Genomic DNA, 13,256 nt, shown 5'->3' with positions numbered 1-13,256 from the left:
AGATTAGGATTGTTTTCGTTGGAAAGATGGAGGTTGAGGGGGGACCTGATTGAGGTCTACAAAATTATGAGAGGTATGGACAGGGTGGATAGCAACAAGCTTTTTACAAGAGTGGGGGTGTCAATTACAAGGGGTCACGATTTCAAGGTGAGAGGGGGAAAGTTTAAGGGAGATGTGGGGGGAAAGTTTTTTACACAGAGGGTGGTGGGTGCCTAGAATGCTTTGCCAGCGGAGGTGGTAGAGGCGGGCACGATAGCATCATTTAAGATGCATCTCGACAGATATATGAACAGGCGGGGCGACAGGTTTAGATAAAGGATCTGGATCGGCGCAGGCTGTAAATTTCTTTGTTCTTTGTCCCTGGTGCCTCTGGTGGCAAGTGGGCAGATCAGGGCAGCACCACACCACCTGGGACACCCAAGCAGCAGCCGGGCAACTCCAGGCCTGGTCGCCCTAGAAGGCGGCCGCCAAAGGGGACCCAGGTCACAGGGCTGGAATCGCAGTAGGTTGCCTCCACTCCTTATACTCGGCCTAGGCGTAGCGTTCGGGCCCGAAAGGCTGGAAAGGTGGACAGCAGTTCTGTTGGCATGGCGGCAGCACATAGGATAGCAATAGGGGCTAGGGCCCAATCCTGTATATATATGTTCACAGTTGAACAATAAACACATTTCAACCTGCCTCGGTGCTCTGGCAGAAGGGTGTGAGGGATGGGCCGGATTGGCTTCAGAGGGATGCTGGGGGAAGAGGGGGGAATGGACGGACATTGGGGGTGGGCCATGGGGCAGGGACCCCAGTTTAGCCAGTGTTCACTGCCCCAGTGCCCCACCCCAATCCCTCTCCAGCACATTCCTTCCGCTCCCTAACCCAGGCCCGCACCCTGTAGCGTGATGGGTGGGAATCACAGATAGGGTTGCAAGGGGTGGGGGCTGCGCAAGGAGGGTGTCCATGGGAGAGGGTGGTCAGCCGAGTGGGGGGGGGGGGGGGGGGGGGAATGTGTGGGGGTGGGATGGGATGTCCATGCCGCTGGCCAAACCCCCGAGACGGTGAACCTGGAGGCGATCAGAGCATCCCATGTGCATCGGCCCTGATGCACACATTGTACTGCCCGGGCCGCCACAGTCTCCGTATCGGACGAGGCCTGGTGTTCCTCCTCCTCCAGCACATTGCCCCTCTGGTGCGCGATGTTGCAGAGGACGCAGCAGGCCACCACGATGTGGGAGACTCTCCTAGCGCTATACTGAACGGCCTCTAGAGAGCAGTCCAGGCACTTGAACCGCATCTTCAGGATGCTGAAGCACCGCTCAATCAAGCTCCTGGTCGCTGCATGGGCGTCGTTGAAGCGGATTTCCGCGTTGGTCAGTGGCTTCTGGGTTGGCGTCATCAGCCACGACCACAGCGGATAACACCTGTCGCCCAGGAACTCATCCCTCAGCCGGGGGGTGCTCCTCAAAGAGGTCAGGAACCATCGAGTGTGCCAGGATGAAGGCGTCATACCTTCTGAGTATCGAGTGTATGATGCGCAATTCATGGTCACATACCAGCTGCACGTCCAACAAAAGGAAACCCCTTCGGTTTGTGAAGACCGGCATGTCGTGGGCCGGTCCTTGTCGGGCGAAATGCATGCCGTCGATCACCCCCTGGACCAGGACCATCTCGGCGATGACAGCTAACCCTCCTGCGCATCCTGGTAGGCTCGATCCACATTGAATTTCATATCTTGTGCCCACCGGGTAAACAGTCACTCCATGACAGCGTCGGTACACCTGTGCACCGAGGTCTCTGAGATTCCCGACAGGTCCCCATTCGGCACCTGGAAGGACCCCATGGCATAAATGTTCAGGGCGACCATCACCTTGAAGGCCACCGGGACCGGGGGCCTTCTCCACATCCCCACGGTGCCAGTTCTGCATCGCGGGGCAGATATGTCGTACCTGCTCAGCCGGAATCTTCGACAGCATGCCCAATCTGGCAGGCCCTCGAATGACTGGCACTTCCGAGGCCTGTGAGATGGACATACTCGGAGGATGGAGGACATTTGCTGGCATATTGGTTGCAAGGTATCATTTGGTAAATATTACTATATCAGATTCTTCCTTGACCCGTCTGTGGGACAGCTCTCCCGATTTCAGTACAAGTCCCCAGATGTTATTGGGGAGGAGTTTTCAGGATGTGCATCTGTTGTTTCCTGTGCATGGTTTAAGCTGGGCAGTCTCTCTCGTTTTATTCTTGTTTGACGTTTTACAGCAGCTTGATACAAATCATTGGCTTTCAAAGAGCAGATAAGAGTGCATGAGAACATACAAATTAAGAACAGGAGTAAGCCAATCAGCTCTCCGAACCTGCTCTGCCATTCAATAAGACCATGACTGGTCTAACTGTAATATCAACTTCACACTCCTGCCAACCCCACTAACCTTTCACCCCCTTTCTTTTCAAGAATCTATCTACCTCTGCCTTAAAAATATTCAAAGGCTCTGTCTCCACTTCCTTTTGAGGAAGAGAGATTCAAAGTCTCAACCCTCTGAGGGAAATAAATCCTCATCTCTGTCTTAAATAGGCAAGCATTTTTTTTTTAAACAGTGCTCCTTCGTTCTGGATTTGCCCACAAGTGAAAACAATCTCTCCATATGCACCCTTTCAAGCCACCTCAGGATCTTATGTGTTTCAATCAAGTCGTCTCTTAGTCTTCTGAACTCCACCACATGTAAGCTTAACCTGTCTAACCTTTCCTCATAAGACAACATGCCATTTCAATTATTAGACCAAAAAGCCTCCCCCGAACTGCTTCCTATGCATTTATATCCTCCTTTACATAAGGAGATCATAGTGCCAGCCTGGCAGTGCCAACTTATGCCAGGAGACAGTGCCAAGGCACTACACAAACATTTCCCTCTACCAGCGGGGGTTATACGTAACTCTGGTTACCCGGGTTGATCCCCTCAGCTGTCTCACATCACTCCCAACCTGTTGCAAATCTCATCTACGTGACGTCTACTGGGTGAGGATTGAATATTTAGTGAATGGGGATCGTGTGATGCGGGCGGGAGGGGGGGGGGGGGGGGGGGGGGGCGCTAATAGCATTTAAATTTATAAAAACATATTAATATGAGGTTCCTGCCCTTTGTGGGTGTCAATCTCATGAAGCCGCCGGCGAGGGGCAGGGAAAATCGCGAAACATGGGGCAGAATGTAAAGGAAAAAATTCTAAGTTCATTTGTGGCGTTTCTTTCAGTGGCGGCACGGTGGCACAGTGGTTAGCATAGTGCATTGGTGCTTGGAGGGGTTAGGGGTCGTGTTGTGGGCCTCGGAGATCAGGACGCCATTTTAAAATGGCGCCTGATCTCTCGCCATACTGAGGAGCAAGTGGAGCTCCTCGGTGTAGCAAATGGGGCTACCTGCGGCCTCGGCTGCATGTTTCCCGCTGAGGTCCCTTATTTAACGTGAGTGTAGTTTTATAGCCATGTGATTCTTGGCGCTGTGAGTGCTGGGAAACAAGCAGCGAAATGCGCTCACTATAGGACATTGTTCCCATTTAGGTGAATTGCACCCTTAGAATTTATTTCAGCACTGGGAGCTGAATTCACAGATCAGGCCACCATTTTGAAAGGGTGCCCTGATCTCTAAGTGAGCTGAAGGGTTCTCCCCACGCCACACCAATGGGCAATGTCAACTCCCGCACACATGGGTACTACCCCATACACCTGCCCAAGTGAGGACACCCTGCTATGTGGTCTATGACGGTGCCTCCTCTTCAGGACCCCCACGCCACCTTCCAGAACCCCCATCCAGAACCTCCACCAGTCACCCCCCAACCTCCCACAGGCCCCTACATACTTACTATGCACCTCCCCACCCTTCAGAATCCACTCCACCCTCCTTTCATGGGCATGACCCCTCTCGGGACATGATCCTTGGCAGTGCCACCCTAGCACTCTTGCACTGGCACCCTGCACCCGGGCAATGCTCCTGCCCGCTTGGCAGTGTCATCTGGGCACCTTGGCAGTGCCAGGGTAGCAGTCAGATGACAGCTGTGCAGTGCTAACTCCCCTGCATTCCAGGGAGGGGGCCAGAGAGCCACCCTGCACCATCCTTAGGGGCCTCTGATGACCCGTTTGTGTGGACCAGTAATGAACAGCGCCCAGCTGAAACCTCGCTGGGGAGGCTGGTAGGTCCCAGGAAGCCAGTAAATCCCGAGTAAGCTGGGCAGCACGGGGCGCAATGGGTTAGCCTGTTGCCTCACGGCGTCGAGGTCCCAGGTTCAATCCCGGCTCCGGGTCACTGTCCGAGAGGAGTTTGCACATTCTCCCCGTGTCTGTGTGGGATTCGGCCCCACACCCAAAGATGTGCAGGGTCGGTGGACTGGCCATGCTAAATTGCCTCTTAATTGGAAAAAATGAGCTGAGCACTCTAAATTTTTTTTAAATCCCGAGTAAGTGACTTGGGTAGATCCTGTGAGGCGTGAAGGCTGCTGGGAAGCCTGAGAAAGGCCTCTCCCAGGATCCAATGGCCACAAAACTGCGTCCATGATCTCTCCAGCGAGAATTGTGTTTCACGATTCTCGTGAGACTTCCCACTCATACCGCCGATCCCGTGGACGGCAAGTGCAGGCTCAAACTCTCCCCCAGGGAAACGATAGGCTAACTAACCTTTAGTTCCTGCTTTCTGTCTCCAACATTGTTGTGTATTTGGGGCCAAATGTAGGTCTGACATGGTAATGGTGATAGATTTCCTCATCTAAAGGATATTCGTGAACCAAATAGGTTGTTACTGCGGTCCGGTCTCCATTACTAACACTAGATTTTTATTTCAGATTTTATTAATTCATTAAATTTAAATTCCCCATTGTGAGATTTGAACTCATTTCTCTGGATTATTGTTTAAGAGTTCAGGATTACTCGACCAGTAATATAATTATTGTTCCGTTGCTTGATGGAACAAGTTCTAGAGTGCACATCTTTGAAGATATTAATGTTTCAAATTGAAAGTAACAGGTGCGAAGTGTAATCATGTGGGTCTGCAAAGCAACTGGAGCTGTGACACCTAAGTGCATTAAACTGGGCCAAAGTGCATCTTCTGGTCACTGTCTATGCGGAGTCTGCACGTTCTTCCCATGTCTGCGTGGTTTCCTCCGGGTGCTCTGGTTTCCTTCACAGTCCACAGATGTGCGGGTTAGCTGGATTGGCCATCCTAAATTGCCCTCAGTGTCCAAAAAGGTTAGGTGGGGTAATGGGTTACGGGGATAGGGTGGAAGTGCGGCCTTAAATGGGATGTTCTTTCCAAGGGCTGGTGCAGACTCGATGAACCGAATGGCCTCCTTCTGCACTGTAAATTCTATGATTCTATGCTGACAGCGAACAACCGTCACAGGTTTCCTTGTGGCTGGGGGCACATTCAACGGGAAATTTGATTGACAGTGGTGGGACCAGAAGAAGATTCCCTTTGAGGGAAACAAAGGCCAAAACCTTCCGGTCACGGCTGATGCTGAGCAAATTGATGCTGGCAAGAAAAGAACAACATCAGGCTCATCTGTGTTGGCCAGCTCACTGTTTAGGTTCGATTATGAAGCACAATGCTTGTTTGAGTCACTGCCTTACCACAGCGGAGGCATTGTTGGTTTTTTGCCGGGCATTGCCGCTCTAAATGTGCGGCTCCGCAGTTGCCGCACGTCATGACGTCATGGCGTTCGTTCTGCCACCGCGCGTGCGCAGTTCGGTCTTGCGTCGAGCGCGCCTGCGCATCACGTCCCTCTGCGTCAACGTCTTTTTTGGCGTGCACAAACGAGGGAGGCCACAGAAAGCGCGCAAAATGGCCGCCCTCGTCCGGGCCGCGGGCCGGGAGGAACTCAAACGCCTGGACCCGTTCGGCCTCGTAGGACGCCTGCCTTGCCGATTCGGGTGAGTAGGACCCCTGCCGCGCCGATTCAGCCGCTTGAAATTGGGAGTAGCGGCTGGTCGCGTTTTCATGAAGGACACAGGCTTCGATTGCGGAGGCTAGGGTGAGGCCTTTAATTTTGAGGAGCTGCTGGCGTAGGGTGGCCGAGGTGACCCCAAAAACAATCTGGTACCGAATCATTGAATTGGAGGTGGTGTCGTAATCGCAGGACTGCGCGAGGATACGGAGGTGTGTAAGGAAAGATTGAAAGGGCTCACCCTTACCCTGCAGGCGCTGCTGGAAGAGATACCTCTCGAAACTCTCATTTACCTCGACGCTGAAGTGTTGCTCGAGTTTGAGAAGGACCGTCTTGTATTTGGTCTTGTCCTCACCTTCCACGAACACCAGGGAGTTGTAGACATGGATGACGTGTTGCCCTGCCGTGGAGAGGAGGAGGGCGATTTTTCTGGTGTCCAAAGCGCTCTCCCTTTCGGTGGCTTCCAGGAAGAACTGGAAGCGCTGTTTGAACAGCTTCCAATTGACGCCGAGGTTTCCTGTGATCTGTAATGGCTGCGGCGTACTGACGGTGTCCATGGCGCACGATGGCGGATTCGTAGGTAGGTCTCACAGGAACCGGGTTCCTGTGCTTGTTCCGTTGCTTGATGGCTGTGGTGTTGCGCGTGTATTGATTGGTCCGTTGATCTGTCCATCAGTATGAATGTATGTTTGCACCATGATGTTTGGCATCATCTCGGCATCCGAGGTCTTTCATAGAATCATGGAACAGATGATGGAAGGCATCGAAGGGGTGCGCGTCTATGTTGACGACGTCATCATCTGGTCCACCACACCACAGGAGCACATCAATCGTCTCCAGCGCATTTGCGCGCATACGGGAAAACAGCCTGCGCCTCAACCGAGCCAAGTGTTCTTTCGGCCAAACCAATGTGAAGTTTTTGGGGGACCACATATCCCGGTCAGGAGTGCGTCCGGATGCAGACAAGGTGAGCACCATTACAGCCATGCCGCAGCCGGCAGACAAGAAAGCAGTGCTACGCTTCCTCGGCATGGTCAACTTACTGGGCAAGTTCATTCCCAACCTTGCCTCCCACACGACGGCTCTTCGCCACCTAGTCAAGAAGTCCACGGAGTTCCAGTGGCTGCCCGCACACCAGAAGGAAAGGGAGGAGCTCAAAATTAAGCTCACCACAGCCCCGGTTTTGGCGTTTTTCGACACATCTCATGACACTAAAATTTTGACTGATGCCAGCCAGTCCGGCATTGGGGTGGTACTCCTACAGCGGGATGACACTGCGTCATGGGCCTCGGTCACCTATGCCTCGCGGGCCATGACCCCCACAGAACAGCGCTATGCGCAGATCGAAAAGGAGTGCCTGGGTTTGCTAACCGGAATAGACAAGTTCCATGACTACGTGTATGGTCTCCCCCAGTTTACCGTTGAGACTGACCATCGCCCCCTGGTCAGCATCATACATAAGGACCTGAATGAGATGACCCCTCGCCTCCAGCGCATCCTACTCAAACTCAGGAGGTACGACTTCCAACTGGTCTACACCCCGGGAAAGGACCTTACCATTGCGGATGCCCTATCTAGAGCAGTCAGCACACCGCCCGACTCGGAGGGGTTCGTCTGTCAGGTCGAAGCGCAGGTGGCCTTCACATCGGCAAATCTGCCAGCCAATGACTCCAGTCTGGCCCGCATTCACCGGGAGACTGCTGCTGACCTCCTTCTACAGCTTGTGATGCACCACATGACGGGAGGGTGGCTCAAAGGACAGTGCCCGCAGTTCTACAATGTCCGGGACGACTTGGCCGTCATTGATGGTGTCCTCCTAAAGCTGGACCAGATTGTGATTCCACACAGCATGCACAAGCTGGTCCTCGACCAGCTATACAAAGGCCATCTGGGGGTCAAGAAGTGCAGATGGAGGGCCCGAGAGGTGGTATACTGTCCGGGCATCAGTGATGACATTGCCAATATGGTGCTCAACTGCCCCACCTGCCAAAGGTTTCAGCCGGCACAACCTCCTGGGATGCTTCAGCCCCATGAGCTGGTGATGTCCCCCTGGGCGAAGGTGGGTGTGGACCTTTTTCACGCGCTCGGCAGGGACTATATAATCGTCATAGATTACTTTTCAAACCATCCAGAGGTCATACGCCTGCACGATTTGACAATTGCCGGGCTCTTCGCCTCATTCCGCGCTCGCTACGTGATCATACACCGGTGCCACGCCCTCCTGTTGTTCCTGATGTCGACTTCGTGGAGCTTCCTGGCACAATGCCCATTCCGTCGTCGCCTGTGGCCAGGCTCATTCCTCAGCCGGTGAATCCTGACCCACCCTTGAGGCGGTCAACCCGAATTTGTCGCTCACCTACTAGGCTGGACTTATGAGCCTGTTTGAACATTGAACTCACTGATGTATCATACCACTGTGTTAATATGTTTCTCTTTTTCCTTGTTGTTACAGGAGTTCGTTTTGACGTTTAACATTTCCACGTGTTTTGTTTATGGTACAACCTCGTTGCTGTGTCGCACCTGACATCGCCCCATGTATATAGCTTAGCCTCATGTACATGCTGTAGATATTGCGCACACACACATTAAGCTGCACTCAGTACACATCTATATTTATTACCACATAGGCACATGTTCTTGTAAAAAAAAGGGGGATGTCATGATATTCAGGTAAACATAGAACATAGAACATAGAACAATACAGCGCAGTACAGGCCCTTCGGCCCACGATGTTGCACCGAAACAAAAGCCATCTAACCTACACTATACCATTATCATCCATATGTTTATCCAATAAACTTTTAAATGCCCTCAATGTTGGCGAGTTCACTACTGTAGCAGGTAGGGCATTCCACGGCCTCACTACTCTTTGCGTAAAGAACCTACCCCTGACCTCTGTCCTATATCTATTACCCCTCAGTTTAAGGCTATGTCCCCTCGTGCTAGCCATTTCCATCCGCGGGAGAAGGCTCTCACTGTCCACCCTATCTAACCCTCTGATCATTTTGTATGCCTCTATTAAGTCTCCTCTTAACCTTCTTCTCTCTAACGAAAACAACCTCAAGTCCATCAGCCTTTCCTCATAAGATTTTCCCTCCATACCAGGCAACATCCTGGTAAATCTCCTCTGCACCCGTTCCAAAGCCTCCACGTCCTTCCTATAATGCGGTGACCAGAAATGTACGCAATACTCCAAATGCGGCCGTACCAGAGTTCTGTACAGCTGCAACATGACCTCCTGACTCCGGAACTCAATCCCTCTACCAATAAAGGCCAACACTCCATAGGCCTTCTTCACCACCCTATCAACCTGGGTGGCAACTTTCAGGGATCTATGTACATGGACACCTAGATCCCTCTGCTCATCCACACTTTCAAGAACTTTTCCATTGGCCAAATATTCCACATTCCTGTTTTTCCTTCCAAAGTGAATCACCTCACACTTCTCTACATTAAACTCCATTTGCCACCTCTCAGCCCAGCACTGCAGCTTATCTATATCCCTCTGTAACCTGCTACTTCCTTCCACACTATCGACAACACCACCGACTTTAGTATCGTCTGCAAATTTACTCACCCACCCTTCTGCGCCTTCCTCTAGGTCATTGATAAAAATGACAAACAGCAACGGCCCCAGAACAGATCCTTGTGGTACTCCACCTGTGACAGAACTCCATTCTGAACATTTCCCATCAACCACCACCCTCTGTCTTCTTTCAGCTAGCCAATTTCTGATCCACATCTCTAAATCACCCTCAATCCCCAGCCTCCGTATTTTCTGCAATAGCCTACCGTGGGGAACCTTATCAAACGCTTTGCTGAAATCCATATACACCACATCAACTGCTCTACCCTCGTCTACCTGTTCAGTCACCTTCTCAAAGAACTCGATAAGGTTTGTGAGGCATGACCTACCCTTCACAAAGCCATGCTGACTATCCCTGATCATATTATTCCTATCTAGATGATTATAAATCTTGTCTCTTATAATCCCCTCCAAGACTTTACCCACTACAGACGTGAGGCTCACCGGTCTATAGTTGCCGGGGTTGTCTCTGCTCCCCTTTTTGAACAAAGGGACCACATTTGCTATCCTCCAGTCCTCTGGCACTATTCCTGTATCCAATGATGACATAAAAATCAAAGCCAATGGTCCAGCAATCTCTTCCCTGGCCTCCCATAGAATCCTAGGATAAATCCCATCAGGTCCCGGGGACTTATCTATTTTCAGCCTGTCCAGAATTGCCAACACCTCTTCCCTACGTACCTCAATGCCATCTAATCTATTTACCTGGAGCTCAGCATTCTCCTCCACAACATTATCTTTTTCCTGAGTGAATACTGACGAAAAATATTCATTTAGTATCTCGCCTATCTCTTCAGACTCTACACACAACTTCCCATCCCTGTCCTTGACTGGTCCTACTCTGTCCCTAGTCATTCGCTTATTCCTGACATACCTATAGAAAGCTTTTGGGTTTTCCTTGATCCTTCCTGCCAAATACTTCTCATGTCCCCTCCTTGCTCGTCTTAGCTCTCTCTTTAGATCCTTCCTCGCTACTTTGTAACTATCCATCGCCCCAACTGAAACTTCACACCTCATCTTCACATAGGCCTCCTTCTTCCTCTTAACAAGAGATTCCACTTCTTTGGTAAACCACGGTTCCCTCGCTCGGCACCTTCCTCCCTGCCTGACCGGTACATACTTATCAAGAACACGCAGTAGCTGATCCTTGAACAAGCTCCACTTATCCAGTGTGTCCAAAACTTGCAGCCTACTTCTCCACCTTATCCCCCCCAAGTCACGTCTAATGGCATCATAATTTCCCTTCCCCCAGCTATAACTCTTGCCCTGCGGTGTATACTTATCCCTTTCCATCCTTAACGTAAACGTCACCGAATTGTGGTCACTGTCCCCAAAGTGCTCACCTACCTCCAAATCCAACACCTGGCCTGGTTCATTACCCAAAACCAAATCCAATGTGGCCTCGCCTCTTGTTGGCCTGCACACCTCCTGCACACACTGAACAAAAAACGACCCATCTAATGTACTCGAACTATATCTTTTCCAGTCAATATTTGGAAAGTTAAAGTCTCCCATAATAACTACCCTATTACTTTCGCTCTTATCCAGGATCATCCTCGCCATCCTTTCCTCTACATCCCTAGAACTATTTGGAGGCCTATAGAAAACTCCCAACAGGGTGACCTCTCCTTTCCTGTTTCTAACCTCAGCCCATACTACCTCGGAAGATGAGTCCCCATCTAGCATCCTCTCCGCCACCGTAATACTGCTCTTGACTAGCAGCGCCACACCTCCCCCTCTTTTGCCTCCTTCTCTGAGCTTACTAAAACACCTAAACCCCGGAACCTGCAACATCCATTCCTGTCCCTGCTCTATCCACGTCTCCGAAATGGCCACAACATCGAAGTCCCAGGTACCAACCCATGCTGCCAGTTCCCCTACCTTATTTCGTATACTCCTGGCATTGAAGTAGACACACTTCAAACCATCTACCTGAACACTGGCCCCCTCCTGCGACGTCAAATCTGAGCTCCTGACCTCTATACTCTCATTCTCCCTTACCCTAAAACTACAATCCAGGTTCCCACGCCCCTGCTGCATTAGTTTAAACCCCCCCAAAGAGCACTAACAAATCTCCCCCCCAGGATATTTGTGCCCCGCAGGTTCAGATGTAGACCATCCTGTCTGTAGAGGTCCCACCTTCCCCAGAAAGAGCCCCAGTTATCCAGAAATCTGAATCCCTCCCGCCTGCACCATCCCTGTAGCCACGTGTTTAATTGCTCTCTCTCCCTATTCCTCATCTCACTATCACGTGGCACGGGCAACAACCCAGAGATAACAACTCTGTTTGTTCTAGTTCTGAGCTTCCATCCTAGCTCCCTGAAAGCCTGCCTGACATCCTTATCCCCTTTCCTACCTATGTCGTTAGTGCCAATGTGGACCACGACTTGGGGCTGCTCCCCCTCCCCCTTAAGGACCCGGAAAACACGATCCGAGACATCACGTACCCTTGCACCTGGGAGGCAACATACCAAACGTGAGTCTCTCACGCTCCCACAAAATCTCCTATCTGTGCCCCTGACTATAGAGTCCCCAATTACTAATGCTCTGCTCCTCTCCCCCCTTCCCTTCTGAGCAACAGGGACAGACTCTGTGCCAGAGGTCTGTACCCCATGGCTTACCCCTGGTAAGTCCCCCCCCCACAAGTATCCAAAGCGGTATACTTGTTTCTCAGGGGAACGACCGCAGGGGATCCCTGCACTGACTGTTTTTTCCCCGTCCCTCTTACAGTTACCCATCTATCTCCAATCTTTGGTGTAACTAATTCCCTGAAGCTGCTATCTATGACCCCCTCTGCCTCCCGAATGATCCGAAGTTCTTCCAACTCCAGCTCCAGTTCCCTAACTCGGTCTTGGAGGAGCTGGAGATGGCAGCACTTCCTGCAGGTAAAATCAGCAGGGACACTAACGACATCCCTCACCTCAAACATCCTGCAGGAGGAACATTGCACTCCCTTCCCTGCCATTCCTCTAACTTTCTACCAAGATCTGGCTAACAACTAAATTAAATTTTTTTATATATAAAAAGAAAAAATTATTAATAACAATAATAAAATATGGTACTTACCTCACACCAAAGGGTTTTATTATTAGGTTAGAGGAGGAGGGCGGGTGGGAGACACTACACGTGTAGTGTCTCGGGTTTCCTCTCCACCAGAATTTATTGGTGAGGGTCTTCCCAGAAGTCCGCGGGTCGACTTCCTGTTCCCACCTTAAACACTAGAATTAAAAAAAAAAAATTATTTAAAGGAGAAACTTACCTCCCAGAAATCACTTCCGCACTGCCCCCGCTGAAATGGACTAGCCTGCTCCGGTCCTGCTGAAATCGACTTGGCCTGCAAGGTAAGCAAGTTGTTAATCTGCGCTTTTTCAAAATTCCCGCGCTGATTCTAAGGTCCCAGCTCTCACTCCCGAACTCAACAGCTGACCTGCAAGGTAAGCAAGTTAATCTGTACTCACCTCACCACAGACAGCGACCTTTTAAATGGTCCCCTCTGCCTCGCAGCCCCCGCGCTTTTTCAAAATTCCCGCGCTGATTCTAAGGTCCCAGCTCTCACTCCCGAACTCAACAGCTGACCTGCAAGGTAAGCAAGTTAATCTGTACTCACCTCACCACAGACAGCGACCTTTTAAATGGTCCCCTCTGCCTCGCAGCCCCCGCGCTTTTTCAAAATTCCCGCGCTGATTCTAAGGTCCCAGCTCTCACTCCCGACATCACGGTGCAAACATACATTCATACTGATGGACAGATCAACGGACCAATC

Source organism: Scyliorhinus torazame, chromosome 14 (genome assembly GCF_047496885.1).
Source record: "Scyliorhinus torazame isolate Kashiwa2021f chromosome 14, sScyTor2.1, whole genome shotgun sequence".
Lineage (NCBI taxonomy): Eukaryota > Metazoa > Chordata > Chondrichthyes > Carcharhiniformes > Scyliorhinidae > Scyliorhinus > Scyliorhinus torazame.
This window is presented reverse-complemented; position numbering follows the sequence as displayed.